The sequence below is a fragment of the Alligator mississippiensis genome, chromosome 6 (genome assembly GCF_030867095.1).
Source record: "Alligator mississippiensis isolate rAllMis1 chromosome 6, rAllMis1, whole genome shotgun sequence".
Taxonomy (NCBI): Eukaryota; Metazoa; Chordata; order Crocodylia; family Alligatoridae; genus Alligator; species Alligator mississippiensis.
Genome location: NC_081829.1, coordinates 70551798 through 70567971, shown reverse-complemented (window position 1 = coordinate 70567971; position 16174 = coordinate 70551798). Strand labels below are relative to the sequence as shown.

General features: G+C 47.3%; 1 long non-coding RNA gene across 1 annotated transcript; it reads right to left on the bottom strand.

Moving 5' to 3' along the window:
- Window positions 1-9205: 9205 nt before the first annotated feature.
- LOC132251192 (uncharacterized) lies at window positions 9206-15589 on the bottom strand. Its single transcript, XR_009463085.1, has 2 exons — window positions 15429-15589; window positions 9206-12652 (listed from the first exon to the last, which is right to left on the bottom strand). It is a non-coding gene; the product is annotated as an uncharacterized LOC132251192 (long non-coding RNA).
- Between the last annotated feature and the right edge of the window lie 585 nt (window positions 15590-16174).

Here is a 16174-nt window from a genome sequence, read left to right as displayed (position 1 = left end):
TTCACCCCCTCATCCAAATCACCGATGAAGATATTGAACAGTGTGGGCCTGAGGACCAAGCCCTGGGGAACCCTACTGCCCACATCTCTCCAGGTCAAAAATGACCCGTCCACCACCACTCTCTGGGTGCGGCCCTCCAGCCAATTTGCGACCCATCTGACTATGTAGGCATTGACACCAGAGACGCCTAATTTTTTAATGAGGATGGGGTGAGAGTGTCAAAGGCCTTCCTAAAGTCCAGGAAGACTACGTCCACCGCGACACCTGTATCCAAGGCTTTTGTGACCTGGTCATAGAAGGCCACCAGATTGGTCTGAAAGGACCTGCCTCTAATGAACCCGTGTTGATTGCCCCTAAGCATAAACTCCCCTGCTGGCCCCTTGCAGATGTGCTCCTGGATAATTTTCTCAAAGAGCTTCCCCAAGACCGAGGTAAGACTAATGGGCCTATAGTTTTCTGGGTTCTCTTTCCTCCTTTTTTTGAAAATGGGGACCACGTTGTCCCTTTTCCAGTCATCAGGCACCTCACCAGAGCACCACAAGTGCTCATAAAGCTGTGCCAGGGGTTCTACAATGACCTCTGCCAGTTCCCTAAGCACTCTGGGGTGGAGATCATCAGGACCTCCTGATTTGAACATATCTAGTCCTTCCAGAAGTTCCCTGACTAGGTCCTCACTGACCCTGGGCCTGGCTGCACCTCCCCTGGGTCCGTCCGGAATCCCGGGGGGGGGGGGGGGGATGTCCCTGTCCCTGCTCAGAGAAATGGAAGCAAAGAATCAGTTAAAGAGATTATTTTTGTCATCTGGTGCTACCACCAGATTACCAAGCATGTCCTGCAGAGGCCTCACATTATTTGGCACCTTCTTTTTACCCCCTATGTATTTAAAAAAGGACTTCTTGTTATCTTTGATCCGGGCCGCTAGTTCCATCTCTGCCTTAGCCTTCCTAATAGCTCCGCTACAATCTTGAGCCAAGGAGGTATAATCCTCTTTGGTGATGGCCCCTTCCTTCCACTGGGTATACACCTTTTTGACTTTGAGGTGTTCGTGGATGCTTTTGGTGAGCCATGGGGGCTTTTGAGCTCTCTTGCCCCCTTTGATCCTCATGGGGATTATCACGCTTTGGGCTTGGAGGATCGTCCCCTTAAGGAATGACCACTTGTCTTGGACTCCTAACTCCCCTCCCTTCTGGGACCTCAGTGCCTCCCCGACTGGTCTCATTGAAATCCGCCCTCCTGAAGTCCAGGGCTGCTGCCTTGCTGCAGGCCTTTGACACCTTGCGCTGGATGGTAAATTCCAGTAGGCGATGGTCGCTATCACCCAGGTGGTCGAGCACCTGCAGTCCCTTCACCGGGTTGTCGCCTGTGGCTAGGACCAGGTCCAACAAGGCATTTCCCCTGGTGGAAATGTGCAAATCCTGGGTTAGGTGGAGGTCTTGCATCTCAGCAAGGAACCTACATGAGCAGTCAGACCTGGCTGACTGCTCTTCCCAGCAGATGTCTGGGTAGTTCAGGTCACCCATGATGACCACATCCCTTGACTTAACTGTCTCCATGAGCTGACCTGAGAATTCCTGATCCAGCTCTTCTCCCTGGTTAGGTGGCCTGTAGTAGACCCCCACTGTTAGGTCCCTTTCTCCCCGACTCCCTTGTATTCTGACCCAGAGCACCTCCGTCTGCCCTACCTTAGACCCAATGCTGTTTGCTGAGGATGTTTATTGCTCTTTGATGTAAAGCAACCCCCGCCTTTCCTCCCTGTTCTATCCCACCTATACAGCCTATAGCCCTTGATGTTTACAACCCAGTCATGCGTTGGATCCCACCAAGTTTCAGTGAGCCCCACTATGTCTGGGTTTGTATTAGCTAGCAGGAAGGCAAGTTTCTCCTGCTTGTTCTCCATACTGCGAACATTAGTGTAGAGGCATTTAAGGCCTCCTGAGAGTGCATGTGCCTCCCCCACAACCCCCAGACTGTTCAGGCCCTGTCTCTTATCTGGGTATTTCTTGTGCTCATTGCCTGACTTGGCTGGACTGTTCTTGTGGGTGTCTCTTGGTTTGTTCTGACTCCCTTGGTCCTCTTCCTTCCCCTCCCTCTCCCCTGATATGCCTAGTTTAAAGCCTGCTGGAGGAGATCAGCCAACCTGGAAAAGAACACACGCTTACCTTTTGGGGAGAGGTGAAGCCCATCTCACCTGAGCATGTCTCTCGTTCTGAAGTATGAGTCGTGGTCCAGAAAGCAGAAGCCCACTGCGAGACACTATTCCCAAAGCCACAAGTTGACGTCCCAGATGCAGGTCTCATGGCAACTTACATGCCTGCTCACTGGAAAGATTGATGACAAAACCACATGTGCCCCTATCTCCTTCAGCTTGCTCCCCCAGCGCTTGGAAGTGTTCTAGTTTTATGCTGTAGTAAAAATATTAATTTAGTTTGAATTTGACCAAGTTTAATATGTGTTAGTTCTGCTGTGTCTTATCTGTTTCTAATCTGAAAAGAAACGTGTCATGCTAGCACATAGGCAGGAAAGCTCTTTTGTTTAGACCTTTTGTCTAGAACCAACCCTTTTGTTTACTATAAACAAGAAAACCTGGCTTCTTGTCACCTAAGCAGGGGGAAAGCAGACCCTTAGTCTAAATGGCTACCTGGGTACTGTTCTTTTTTCAAAATAATTGGTTAAGAGGAAAAACTGGACATTAGGCAAGCCCTGATAGGAAAAGCTTGGGCAATGTCACTCCAGGTATATAGAAACTTCTCAACTGGGATTCAGCTTTTTTTCCTGGGGCTGCTGAGATGTGAAAAGCTGAATTGGGAGCCAGAGAAACTATTCCCCATGGAGGGGAGGGGAGGGGAGGAAACCTTCTTCACTGAAGAAGCAAACTGAAGCTATGTGACGTGAAAGCCTCAGGTACAGGGAGAGAAAGTCAGTCTGTCTCAGGGCTTGAGACTCCCTATCCTTTCCTTCCTCTTTTCCATTTTGTTTTCTGGGTTTTGAGTGGGATGATATCATGGGAGTATTAATCCCTAGAGCACGCTGACCAGGATTGGAGCCTGGCAGTTTTGCTGGCACGTTTTGGGCCCTGGTGAGACCTGGCACGCTTTGGTCCAAGGTAAGATCTAGAGTGCTTCAGGCCAGGGATGAGAGCCTGACACATTTCAATTGACGTTGTAACCTAGCTGTGTGGCTGAACCCCAAGTGGATGATTTGCTGGCAGTTTTGGCCAGAATTAAAGGCCTGTCAAAATTGAGCTAGGATTAAGGCCTTGAGTGGGATAATACTGTGAGGGTGTTTTCTCTAATCCCTAGAGAAAACTGACTAGGAATGGTATCTTGGCAGTTACTGGCCAGCATAAGCTTGGCCCCCTTTTTGTTGTTTCACAGCTGTTATGGCTCAGCATAACTGTGTAGTTGAGACCAAATTTCCAGGCCACAGTCAAATAGGCCTGGTGCTCTTTTTTCGTATGTTCAGGCCCCGGTACAGGATAGGCCTGAGTCCTCCTTTTATTGTTTTATAGCTGTTGTATCTCAACATAGCTGCACAGCTAAACCCTGCTGTATACTCCAGGGCCTGGTACAAATAGGCCTGCCCCCTACTTTTTTTTACAGCTGTTGTGTCTCAGCATGACTGTGTAGCTAGCCCCGCTATATGGTTGCTGCACATTTGGCCCTGGCTTGAGGTCTGGCACATTTTTGGGCCTGGCATTTGTTGTTGCTTTTGTGGCTCTTTATGTTCCAAACAAGCAGTGTGGTTAGGCGCTAGTTGCAGTTCAGGCTCTTTTGCTGTTTGGTTGGCCTTTCTTTGAGTCATTTTGCAGTTTTCTGCCCTAGCAGAGCTGGGGGTTGGAATTAGGTATTTTGGGGTGCAGTATGATGACAAAAGCTTCAGTTAACCCGTCAAAACCACCGTGCATGTGGAGATCAGCACCCTACAGCTTCTCAGGTAGCAACAAGGAGCCCTTCGCACCACAGAAGGATCTTCGCTCACTAGCAGCAGCTCCCTGAGATGAAGTGAACTCCTACAGAGCAGCTCATAAGACTGTCCAGGGTGGGCCCTCCTCTTCAGCCCATTGCTGAAGGGCAGGTATAGAGGTGCAGGCTCCTGGAACTACCTGTTGGGAAACCCCAGGTCCCAGACTGCCTGGGCATGGGTAAAGATGTAAAACTTCTGGAAATTTTGGAGACATGGGAAAAAAAAAATTTCCCGGTTTTTTGGAAAAAAACGGAAATTTTGGGGAAAATTGAAATATATGCAATACTTATTTTCTTAGCACCCTCTACAGATCTAAATTCACTTTGCTGCTTTAAGAACATAAAATGTATTATGTATAAGTTGGTTTGCTCATAAAATTATGATGTTTGGTATATTTATTAAATTTAAAAGTATAGTTTATTCAGACAATAATTACAAATTTACTAATTGAATCTATGTGGCAAAGTGGGCTTCTCTCAGGCCAGCCGTCGCTGGCCACCCACCTGTCTCACTCGCCACGACTTGCTGGAAAATTAATAAGCTGTTAAATAAGGTGGGAGGCTGCCCATTTCTTGCCCTGATACCAGGGGGCACTATCTGCGGCTCTGATCCTCCCCTACACTGCAGCCCAAGCATCGCAGATGGCATCCAGATGTCAACAAGCACCCCCAGCCCCACACTAGGCTCCAGAATCCTCCTTATAGGACCCTCCTTTGGTCCCCCTCGCTCCGGCGGCCTACGCTGCCTTCATCCAGGCTACAGAGCTCCATGAAGCTGGCTCCCCTCTCGGGTGTGGTCCCTCCTCAGGACCTTCGGCCCTACACAGGCCCTGGCCTCACCTCAAAGGCCAGGCGGTGTCCCAGTCCCACAACCATGGGTGCCCCTTGTGGTGGGCCCCTGGCCCTTTTGACCTTCTCAGTCCTGGCCGCAGCATCGGCCAGTTGAGGGGGCACTCTACCTCCGGCCGCACTAGCCCACACTCTCTCTGTGTCCCCCTTCCTGGACGTGGGGAGCTGGGGTACCTCACACCACGACTGGTGCCACAGGGTCTCACAGAGGACTCTCACTCCCCACCTGGTGCCCCTGGTAGCAGGTCGTGGTGCTACTCTGGATGTTACTTTTAACCCACTCTCTGCCTCCCAGCAGTGGAGGACTTATCAGGGTCAGGACTCGCCTCTCGCTCTGGGGCTGAGCCCCACCCCCGTTCACTCGGCCCTTGACCCAAATCTTGGCCTCAGGCGTCTGGAGACTTACCTGGGGCTCCACATCACCCTCCTCACTGGGGCTTCAGATCTCTGCCCCTTACTAGGAGCTACCCTCCTAGTGGGAGGCTCCATTATTCTGCCCTCCTTTGGGGCTAGCACACCTCCCCTCACTGGGGCTACAGATCTTGGCCCCCTTTGCTGGGGCTACCCCCTCACTGGGGCTCCATTACTCTGTCCCTCCCTTGGGGCTAGCACACCACCCCTCACTGGGGTTACAGATCTCAGCCCCCTTCACTTGGCTAGCCCTTCACTGGGGCTCCACAACTCGACCCCTCACTTGAGGCTACAGGGGGTGTTTGCTCCCCGGTGGGCTCAGGTGGCCACAGCCGTGCCTGGCCCCACTCTTTTCCTTGGGGCTTGTGCCCCACAGGGCTCAGGTGGCCACAGCCATGCCTGGCCCCAACTACCTCTGATGGTATGCAAACGCACCCCCAACGTTCCCTCTTGGGGTCTCGAACCCCCGCAGGGCTCAGACGGCCTCAGCCGTACCTGGCCCCACTCTCCCTCTCAGGGTCTCATGCCTCTGCAACTACCTCTGATGGAACACAAACCCACCTGAACGTGAGGGCTAGGGTTAAGGCGCCCCTACTCGCCTTTCACCGGGGTGAGAACTGGCCTGGCATTTCCTGGGTAAGAGAAGGTAAGAAATAAGGGGCCCCTTGGGATTCGGAGCGGGGGGGCAGCAAAGGCACCAGTCGCAGGGCTCAAGTGCCTATATACTAATGCTAGGAGCATGGGGAACAAGCAGGATGAACTAGTGCTCCTGTTTGCACAAAACACCTATGACTTAGTAGGGCTAACGGAAACCTGGTGGGATTCGTCCCACGACTGGGCGGTACATATTGAGGGTTACAGATTGTACAGAAAGGACAGGGTGGGGAAAAAAGGGGGAGGGGTTGCGCTCTATGTCAATGAGCAATATACTCAACTCTCATCAAGACGGAATCGAAGGATGAGGAAGTAGAAGGATTGTGGGTTAGGCTACATGGGGGGCAAGGAGAAAGGGATTTGGTGGTAGGGGTCTGCTACAGACCCCCACACCAAGGGGAAGAAATAGATTCGAGGCTCCTGAGGCAGCTCTCGGAGACCATAAAAGCTAAAGAGGCGGTAATAATGGGGGACCTAAACTACCCAGACATCTGCTGGGAGACGCAGACGGCAAAGTCCCACCGTTCACGCAAGTTTCTAACCTGTGTACAGGACCTCCACCTGACACAGGAGGTACACGGTCCCACTAGGGGGAATGCCATACTGGATCTGGTATTGGCAACGGGGGATGACATGGTAGGGGACCTACAGATCGGTAGCCATCTGGGGGATAGTGATCACCTAATAATAGAATTCTTTATAAAACGTCGAGTAGGTAAGGTAACTAGTAGGGTGAAAGTGCTAGACTTTAGGAAAGCTGATCTCAATGAACCCAGATGATTAGTCAAGGACGCACAGCAGAGTAGGAGTTTTGAAGTGATGGGAGCCCAAGAAGGGTGGCTGTGCCTTAAGGAAATGATCCTTCAGGCACAAAGCGAGACAATCCCGATGCAAGGAAAAAGAGGGAAAGGGGCCAGGAGGCTTCCTTGGCTGACCAGAGAAATCCAGGGCAGCTTAAGGGCCAAAAGGGGAGCACATAAAAAGTGGAAACAAGGAGAAATCACCAAAGACGAATGTACCTCCTCTGCTCGTGCTTGTAGGGAGGCAGTTAGATGGGTCAAAGCTACCATGGAGCTGAGGATAGCATCCCAAGTAAAGGACAACAAGAAATTGTTTTTTAGATATATAGGGAGTAAAAGGAAGGCCCAGGGGGGAATAGGACCCCTGCTAAATGGGCAGAAACAATTGGTGACGGACAGGGGGGACAAGGCTGAACTCCTCAACGAGTTCTTTGCCTCAGTGTTCCTAAGCGAGGGGCACGACAAGTCTCTCACTGGGATTGTAGAGAGGCAGCAGCAAGGCGCCAGACTTCCATGCATAGACCCGGAGATGGTGCAGAGTCACTTGGAAGAACTGGATGCCTTTAAGTTGGCAGGCCCAGATGAGCTCCATCCGAGGGTGCTGAAGGCACTGGCCGACATCATTGCAGAGCCACTGGTGGGAATATTTGAACGCTCGTGGTGCACGGGCCAAGTCCTGGAGGACTGGAAAAGTGCCAATGTGGTCCCTATTTTCAAAAAGGGGAGAAAGGAGGACCCGGGCAACTATAGACTTGTCAGTCTCACCTCCATCCTCGGCAAAATATTTGAAAAAATTATCAAGGCTCACATTTGTGAGAGCCCGGCAGGACAAATTATGCTGAGGGGAAACCAGCACGGGTTCGTAGCAGGCAGATCATGCCTGACTAATCTAGTCTCTTTTTATGACCAGGTTACGAAACGCCTGGACACACGAGGAGGGGTGGATGTTGTATACTTAGACTTCAGGAAGGCCTTCGATACGGTATCCCACCCCATACTGGTGAACAAGTTGAGAGGCTGTGACTTGGATGACTACACAGTCCAGTGGGTGGCAAATTGGCTAAAGGGTCGCACCCAGAGAGTCGTGGTGGATGGGTCGGTTTTGACCTGGAAGGGTGTGGGCAGTGGGGTCCCGCAGGGCTCGGTCCTGGGACCAATACTCTTTAATGTCTTCATCAGCGACTTGGACAAGGGAGTGAAATGTACTCTGTCCAAGTTTGCAGATGACACAAAGCTATGGGGAGAAGTGGACATGCCGGAGGGCAGGGAACAGCTGCAAGCAGACCTGGGCAGGTTGGACATATGGGCAGAAAACAACAGAATGCAGTTCAACAAGGAGAAATGCAAAGTGCTGCACCTAGGGAGGAAAAATGTCTGGCACACCTACAGCCTAGGGAATGACCTGCTGGGTGGCAAGGAAGTGGAAAGGGATCTTGGAGTCCTAGTGGACCCCAAGATGAACATGAGTCGGCAGTGTGACGAAGCCATCAGAAAAGCTAATGGCACTTTATCGTGCATCAGCAGATGCATGACGAATAGATCCAAGGAGGTGATACTCCCCCTCTATCGGGCGCTGGTCAGACCGCAGTTGGAGTACTGCGTGCAATTCTGGGCGCTGCACTTCAAGAGGGATGCGGATAACCTGGAGAGAGTCCAGAGAAGGGCCACTCGTACGGTTAAGGGCTTGCAGACCAAGCCCTACAAGGAGACACTAGAGAACCTGGACCTATTCAGCTTCCGCAAGAGAAGGTTGAGAGGCAACCTTGTGGCTGCCTATAAGTTCACCACGTGGGCACAGAAGGGAATTGGTGAGGTTTTATTCACCAAGGCGCCCCCGGGGGTTACAAGAAATAATGGCCACAAGCTAGCAGAGAGCAGATTTAGATTGGACATTAGGAAGAACTTCTTCACAGTTCGAGTGGCCAAGGTCTGGAACAGGCTCCCAAGGGAGGTGGTGCTCTCCCCTACCCTGGGGGTCTTCAAGAGGAGGTTAGATAGGCATCTAGCTGGGGACATCTAGACCCAGCACTCTTTCCTGCCTATGCAGGGGGTCGGACTTGATGATCTATTGAGGTCCCTTCCGACCCCAACATCTATGAATCTATGGATCTGGGGGTTCCCACACCACTGAGAGCCCCACCAGGCCACCCACTCCTGGCAGGGTGCAGTTTTAGGTCATGTCCAGGACCAGGAGCCTCCTATCCATCCCCTACAGCTCCTCCCTTACCTCCAGATGATACCAGCAGCCCTATGGCCAGGAGATGTTGTTGCCTGGCCTCCAGCAGCAAAACTGCCCTGTTTATATGGGCAGCCCTAGGTCCAAAAATGGCTGCCCTCATCAGGCACCTGGCAGCTGCCAGCTTCAGGCCCTTAAAGTGGCAAGCACCTATGGTGCCCTGCCACAATCTACTTTAAAATTATTTTAATTTTTGTTGCAAATGGAGCTACAAGCTCCTGAACTCTAAGGAACCTAGCAACTCTTAGTTTTTGCCAGTTTATGAGAAGCAGGCAAAATAGAAGAAACCAACATTATAGTAAAACAAAGTTATTGTGTATTCTGGACTTAGTCTCCTCCACAGCATCAAGCACATACAGAATGCACTCATTTTTAGAAAAAGAGCTGAGAAAAAAGGGGGAAAAAAACCAAGACTCATTGAATACAAATGTTGCTACATTAAATTTTGTCTAATCAGTCTCATTTTCTGAACTATCACTATCAGTAGTTTCTCCTTCTTCTGATCCTTCACTTTTATCATCTTCATGGACTTCTGAAAACTGAAGGTTTGCCTGGACTGAGACAAGCTTCTCAATTCTTTCACGTTAGTTTATTTCTTCATTCAGCTTGAGTATTTCCAAACATAGACCAGTTTCTTTCACATGCTGCAGAAGATGGAGGAATCTGAAGCAGGCGAGAAGCAAGAGAAGTCAGAGGCTGTGTCGTGCAAAGGCCTTGCTACCATGTTGCAGGAGGGATATGCTTGGCAGAGTCCCAGACTGCATTCCTGGACCAAATACCTGAAGATGTTCTGTATTCTGCAACATTTGAAAATACCTTTCCAATAGCAAGTCCTAAGTTGTTTGTTTTGCAACCCAGTCAAATGTAGTACCAGTGCTATCATCACTAACATTTCTGCTTTTGAATCTTGGATCCAAGAGATTTGCAGCAGTCTGAATTGACTGGCAACAAAATTCTTTCTGTCTGTTAATAAAGCCTTTCACTTTTCTTTCTTCTGTACTTATAAGCGGAGATACACTTAGATTCTCAAAAAGAGTTGACTTTATCTGGGCCATTTGGTAAGGAATGTCTAACAAAAGTGCAGTCTGATTCAGATGCAGTGATTGCTGAAGAAATTGGCTTTAGAATCTTCAGGGAGTTCTGCAGCTGAACCCAGAAGACAACCTCATCAACTACAGTGTTCCTTACACTTCTGGATACTTTAACATCCTCAATTATTACTGTTTCTTGAAGAGCTTCTTTGTTTTTTTTAGGAAACTTTCACATGAGATCACCACTCCACCCCATCTAGCTTTACTACAGAGCTTGAGTGTCACTATTTTATTCTTTGCATTGTTTTCTTCCTGCTTCTTCTTAAAGACTACAGCTACAATATGAGTAGCATTTACATGTTTTATAACTTCTTTTGCTCTTCTATAGATCTTTTGCAGAGTGTCAAACTTTATGATGTCATTAAGAAGCAAGTTTAGCCCATGGGATGCACATCCTATTGCAGTAATATGTGGATATTTATCCATTATGATCTCCTATGCTGTTTTCATGTTACTCGCATTGTTAGTCAGCAAAGTAAATACTTTACCACTCCCAATCTTCTGTAGGACTTCATATATTTTACTACTGATATACTCTGCAGTATGCCTGTTCTCTCCTGTTTCATTGCTTCTGTAAAAAACTGGTTGAGGTGTTGTTATCACAAAGTTTGATTCCTTCTCCATGCAAATTTGTCCATCCATCTGTAAGTACTGCAAGACACAGTGCTTCGTTCATTTTTCCTTACACAGATTGCATTACATGTTCATATTCTGAGTCTAAAAGAGGCTTGCTCAAAGAATGTCTGCTGGGCAAATGGTATGATGGTCCTAGTAATTTGAAAGCTTCCTGCTAGTATGCATTTTCAGTTATTGACAATGGTGTCCCAGAAGAATATATTGCTCTTGCAAGAGCTTGGTCATTTTTTCCTGATCTGTAGGTGTCACCTTGTCTTCAAATGAAGCTACTGAGAGTCTTTTGTATACAGCTGGTTGCAGTATGTGGTTACTTGAGGATGTTGATTGGGCAACCCTTTGTGATACTGATGGTATAGAAGAAGCAGCAGCAGCAGCAGCAGGACTTCTGGATCAAGAAAGTTGGAAAGAGCTACTTGCACTTTCATCATCATGATCTACCATTGTCAAAACGAAACAGCTGGCAAAATTTCGCACAGCCCTAATAAACACTAAGCTACAACATGTATAAATGTAGTAATGGATGGAGGAGGGGCCTACTCAGAGTTTATGGTGAACAACTTCCCTGCCCTGCAGGCCTCACTTCACTTCTAAGGTCGTCTTATTTGTTACAAAACATCAGATTAGTAGGAATTCAATTATTAATTATATAGGTGATGAAAATATACTAAGGCACCTAAAATATAGTTTAATATACTGAATTCAGAGAAATTTGAGCTCTTACCTTTCAATAAAGAAATATACTTTCTTTCAGCTCCTTTGTGCTGCTTTTGTACTTCTGTGAATCTCAAGGTCACATGGCCTGGAGAAGGCAGGTTCCTTCCAACTCCAAAACTTTTAGATTTGATCTGTCTCCTCTCCTCAGGCTTTTGAGCAAGCAGGGCAATAAGATCCTTGTTTCTAATCTCTACAGGAACAAATTAATGCTGCTGACAGTGTCCACTCCCAGTCCTTTGAGGCCTAGTCAGGAGTACAGGAGCAGATCTACCAACCTCTGGATAAAAAGTCAACAATAGAGGAAGTCTGCAAGCAAAGAAGGCACTGAATCCTTCTTCCTTCTCTTGTGAAAATGGCAGTGCCCCCTGGGGCAGAAATGCATCTTGCTTGTGCATTTGAGAGTTGTACTATACCGCTTGTCCTCCGTGTACAGGAATTGTAATGATCTGATACCGTAGACAGTATTACATAAAAGTCTTCCTATTACAGTTATTAGAAAACATTGTTGGGGAGTAAAGGGTAGCAATATATGAACACCTTGTCTCAAACATTTTATTCATCATTCTAAAAAAAATATTCCATAAGAGGTTTTTTTAATTTTTCAAAAATAGTCAATTTTTTTTGGGGGGGGGGGGGGAATTCCACCCTCGGAAAAAAACCAGAAAATCTTCCATTTTTTTCCTGAATTCTCCTGTTTTTGTTTTCTGGGCCTTCACAACTGTAGCCATGGGTGAAGCCCCAAGAAGGTACAACCTATGGACTATGACTTGTAGTTGATAGTGTTTTAAATTGTATTAGGTGTTTTCCTTTTTTTCCTTGCCTTTTATTTTCTGTAATCAGAAAGGACCCAAGCACAGTGTGGGACCCGGGGCAAATTGGCCTGTGTGGGGATGGTTACATAAATGAACAGCAGAACGGTTACATAAACAAAAACACATTCATGATTGCTGCTGCTGCTGCATAAGCATGCATGAGCAAGTGAAGACCCTAGCTTACAAGCACACTAATATAAGGAAGCCATAACAGCTCTTGCACTGTGCGCCATAAACTCTACATTTTCTCTGACCCTGCAATTCTGTTTTCTAGAGTGAACCTCATCCAGCTCAGGCTGATTTAAGTCATTTTTCTCAGTCATTTGATATGTACAAGGACTCCATCATCTAGGTATGATTTTAAGGAGATGTAGAATTTACTTCAACATTTTGTCTATGTTGTTGTTCAGAGTCTCTTCCATGGGTTCTCAAGCTGAGAGTTTTGAAAAAATTCAAGGGGTTAGGATCTCTGTTCTTTTCTTTATGACTAGATAAAAGAAAGAATATGAAATTCAGAGAGAGGAGTGTCCCAGAAATGTTTCTTTTACAACAAAGAGTCACCTGAAAATGTGTTGCTAATTTATGAATATGTTAAATACAACTATTAGCTGTTAGAGGTCTTATAATCTGCTGCTAAAGTGAACTGTGATCTTGATATTCTTTGTCCTGTGCTATGTATTTTCACAGGTACTGTAAACCACTTCCTAAGAGGAAGTAGAAAGGTAGATATTTTTATTGACTTTAAACTTTACATTATGCCACAGAAAATACTTGTTATACTGTACCATTATATTTTAATAGTGAAGTTAATTATTATGTTACTGCATAAACAAATAGACTTGTGACTGGCTGACAAAAGTCCTGTACTGTGTCTGTCACTTTATACTATTTTACTCCTTCTAGAGGTTCGGAAGATGGGTATTCAATTGGATTTGATGCTCAGAAACCAGAAATACTTTTCTCTGAAATAAAGTTGCAGACAGTGAAACTGTATTTCCAGATTTATACATTTACCACTTTTTAATATTAATTAAGAGAGAATCTATGACCATTCACTGATTAAAAGGCCAAATGAATAATTTTGATTTAGTCTGCATGCCTGGTCTCTTGTGATCAGAGAGTTGATGAAGAATGTCTTGCATTTGAAAGCCTATCTAACTTTATACCAACTACATAGTTGGTCCAATAAAAGATATCACCCTAAGAAATCCTTGCCTCTGGCATACCTAATATAGGTCATTAGACTTCCCTGGTTTAATTCTGTTTGAATTAAAGCATGTCTTCTTTGAAAAACATCCAATCTTGAATTAAAAATTCAGTGACATTCCAATGGTTAATTACTCACTGTTAAAACTTTGTACTTTATTTGTACAGGCAGTCCTCGGACTTACGACACAATTGGTTCCTGAAAACCTCGTCTTAAGTAGAAACATTGCAACTCGGAACCAATTTTCTCATAAGAAACAATGTTATAAATGGGAGATTGGTTCCTGAACCAAGGCCCAACACCGTATTTTCACCAAAAATACCCCAGAGTTTTGTACTTGATCAATTATAGATGAGTAATATAGTTACATTAATGTATTTATATTGTAAATATAATTGATTTGGAAGGACTTCTTTGAGGTGACTTTGCTGGACTTTTTGAAAGGCTCTTGGTTGAACTTTTTGAAGGGTTCTTGGCTGGAGTCTTCCCCAGAGTCTTGGTTGCAGGTTTTTCTGGATCCTTGTCTGCTTTCTTAAAGAAAGTATACAAGGAAATTTGAACCGACATTCTCCAGGGAGATGAGCAACGCAGCGAACTTGTTCGCTTGCGTGGCATGGCGTTGGATCAAGTGTTCTAAAGTCAAAACTGACATCATAAAGTTAAAATAGGGTGTCAATTTATAAACATTGTAAGTGCAATATGCTGTAACTCGAAACATTGTAAGTCGAGGACTGCCTGCACTCTCAATTTGTTTAGCTTCTGCTCTCAGATCCTGAATCTTATTATACATAGACTGCTAAAGAGTCCTCTCATCACATTTGTCCCCCTTATAGGTACTTACAATATGAAATTAATTATCCCATTGATTTAATCTTTAAGCAAAGCTGTTTGAGCTCCATTCACTACAAAGCACGTTTTCCTCCCTCTGATTTTTCAACAACCATCTTGAGTTTGAGGCACCAGAAAGACATGCTAATATTGACTGCAACAGTACTAAATGTGTAGGTAACATAACCTCTCTACTCCTGCTCAGTGTTCTTCTGTTCATTAGTCAAAAAATGAATTGGCTCTACTGGCCACTACATCACACTGGGAAATGATGCAGCTTACAGCCTGCCATGACTTCCCAAGTCTTTAAAAGAGTCCCTGATTTTCATGATGGAATTCTCCCATCCTGAAAGTATGGCCTAGATCAAATGTGTCAAAGATAAAACCCAAAGGAATCCAAACTCATGGAAGAGGTGATATCTTTTATTAGACCAACTAGATATTTGCAAACAAATTATTTTATCGATTTGCAAGCTTTCGGGCACACTTGCCCTTCATCAGGCACAAGAGAGAGCAGAGATTGTAAAAGTTCTCCTAGGTAGAAATTAGAGGTGCGCCGATACATCAGTACCATATTGTATTGGCACCGATAAAAAGAAAATTGACATTATCAGCAAACTTTTTTTTTGGCTGATGTGGCTGATAATGTCATTGATAAATGCCATGCGCTCATGCACAGCTGCAGCACAGCATTCAAGCAGCCAGGAGCACAGCCTGGCAGTGTGGAGAGAGTGTCCAGCTGGTAAGTCTGGGGGGGAAGGGGTGTGGGAGAAGAAAGGAGCACAGGGGGGCAGATTGAGAGCCCCATGGTGCGGGAAGGAGTGGGACTGGTGCTGGGGCTGGCACTGTACAGCTGGGGCAGGGCACGGAATGGAGCTGCAAGTGGCTCATCTGAGGACACAGGAGGGAAGGGGGAGTGGTTCTTTCGCTGCATGTACCCCAGGAGGGCATGGGGTGGGGTGCCCCCTGGATCTGCATGCGGGGCAAAGGCAGGCTGCTACTGAAGGCTGTTCCAGGGGCAGTGCCGGGCTCTTCCTGGAGGGGGGGTTGGGCAGGTGGCAGTGGTGCTGCGGAGTAAGGGGAGCTACAGCCACCCCAAAACTTGCTATCGCCCCCTGTCCCAGGGGGACACAAACGGAGGTCCCGAACACCCTCCCATGGCGGGACCCGAGGCAAGGGTGAGCTGCCTGAAGAAAAAAAAAAACCCATAAAGAGAAGGTTCGCTTACCTTTTTTAGGAAAAGCCACGCTGCACTGAGAAGAGCCACTGGCCTTGTTCATCAGCTGCTTTTATTTGCAGCTAGGAGCAGTGCTGGCAGATGACACCATCAAAAACCACCACCCAGCTAATTTAAAAGCCAGCAGTGGGGAAACTGGGGGGGGGGGGGGGGGGGGGGGGGGGGCAGCCAAGCTGGAGACGGGGCAAAGTTCCCCAGGCTGCACAATGGCAGGATCGTCAGCTCTGCAGGGGACCAGACGGGGACCCACAGGAAGGGTCCTGGCTCCCCTAAGAGAAATACACACCCGACTTGGCAGGGCAGCCGGGTCAAAGAGTATGTCGTTGAGGGATCCTGAGGACTGCAGACACCAGATCTGAGTGGGGTGCGTTGAGGCCTGAACCCCTACTGTTCTCTTTTCTTTTATGTTATCACTTTGAAGGGCACACAGAGCCTGAACCTGGGAAGGCAACCCCAAGCGGCCCACAGGGTCAAGAAGAGCAGAGGCAACTCCATGGACCAGGATGTCTCAAAAGGAGACAGAAGACGCTGAGACAAGAATGGTCCCACACCCCACAGTCACCCAGGGTAAAGAGACATCAAGGGACGGGCAAGAAGGGACGAGAGCAGGAGGGAACACCAGAGACAGGCCGGCGGTCCATCATCCGGTTGTCCTGAGGGCTGGCGTATGGCTGGGGTGTAGGGCAGGTGGGCCCCAAGAATGCCCGCAAAGGGCACTGCCCGGCCTGTGCGATTCT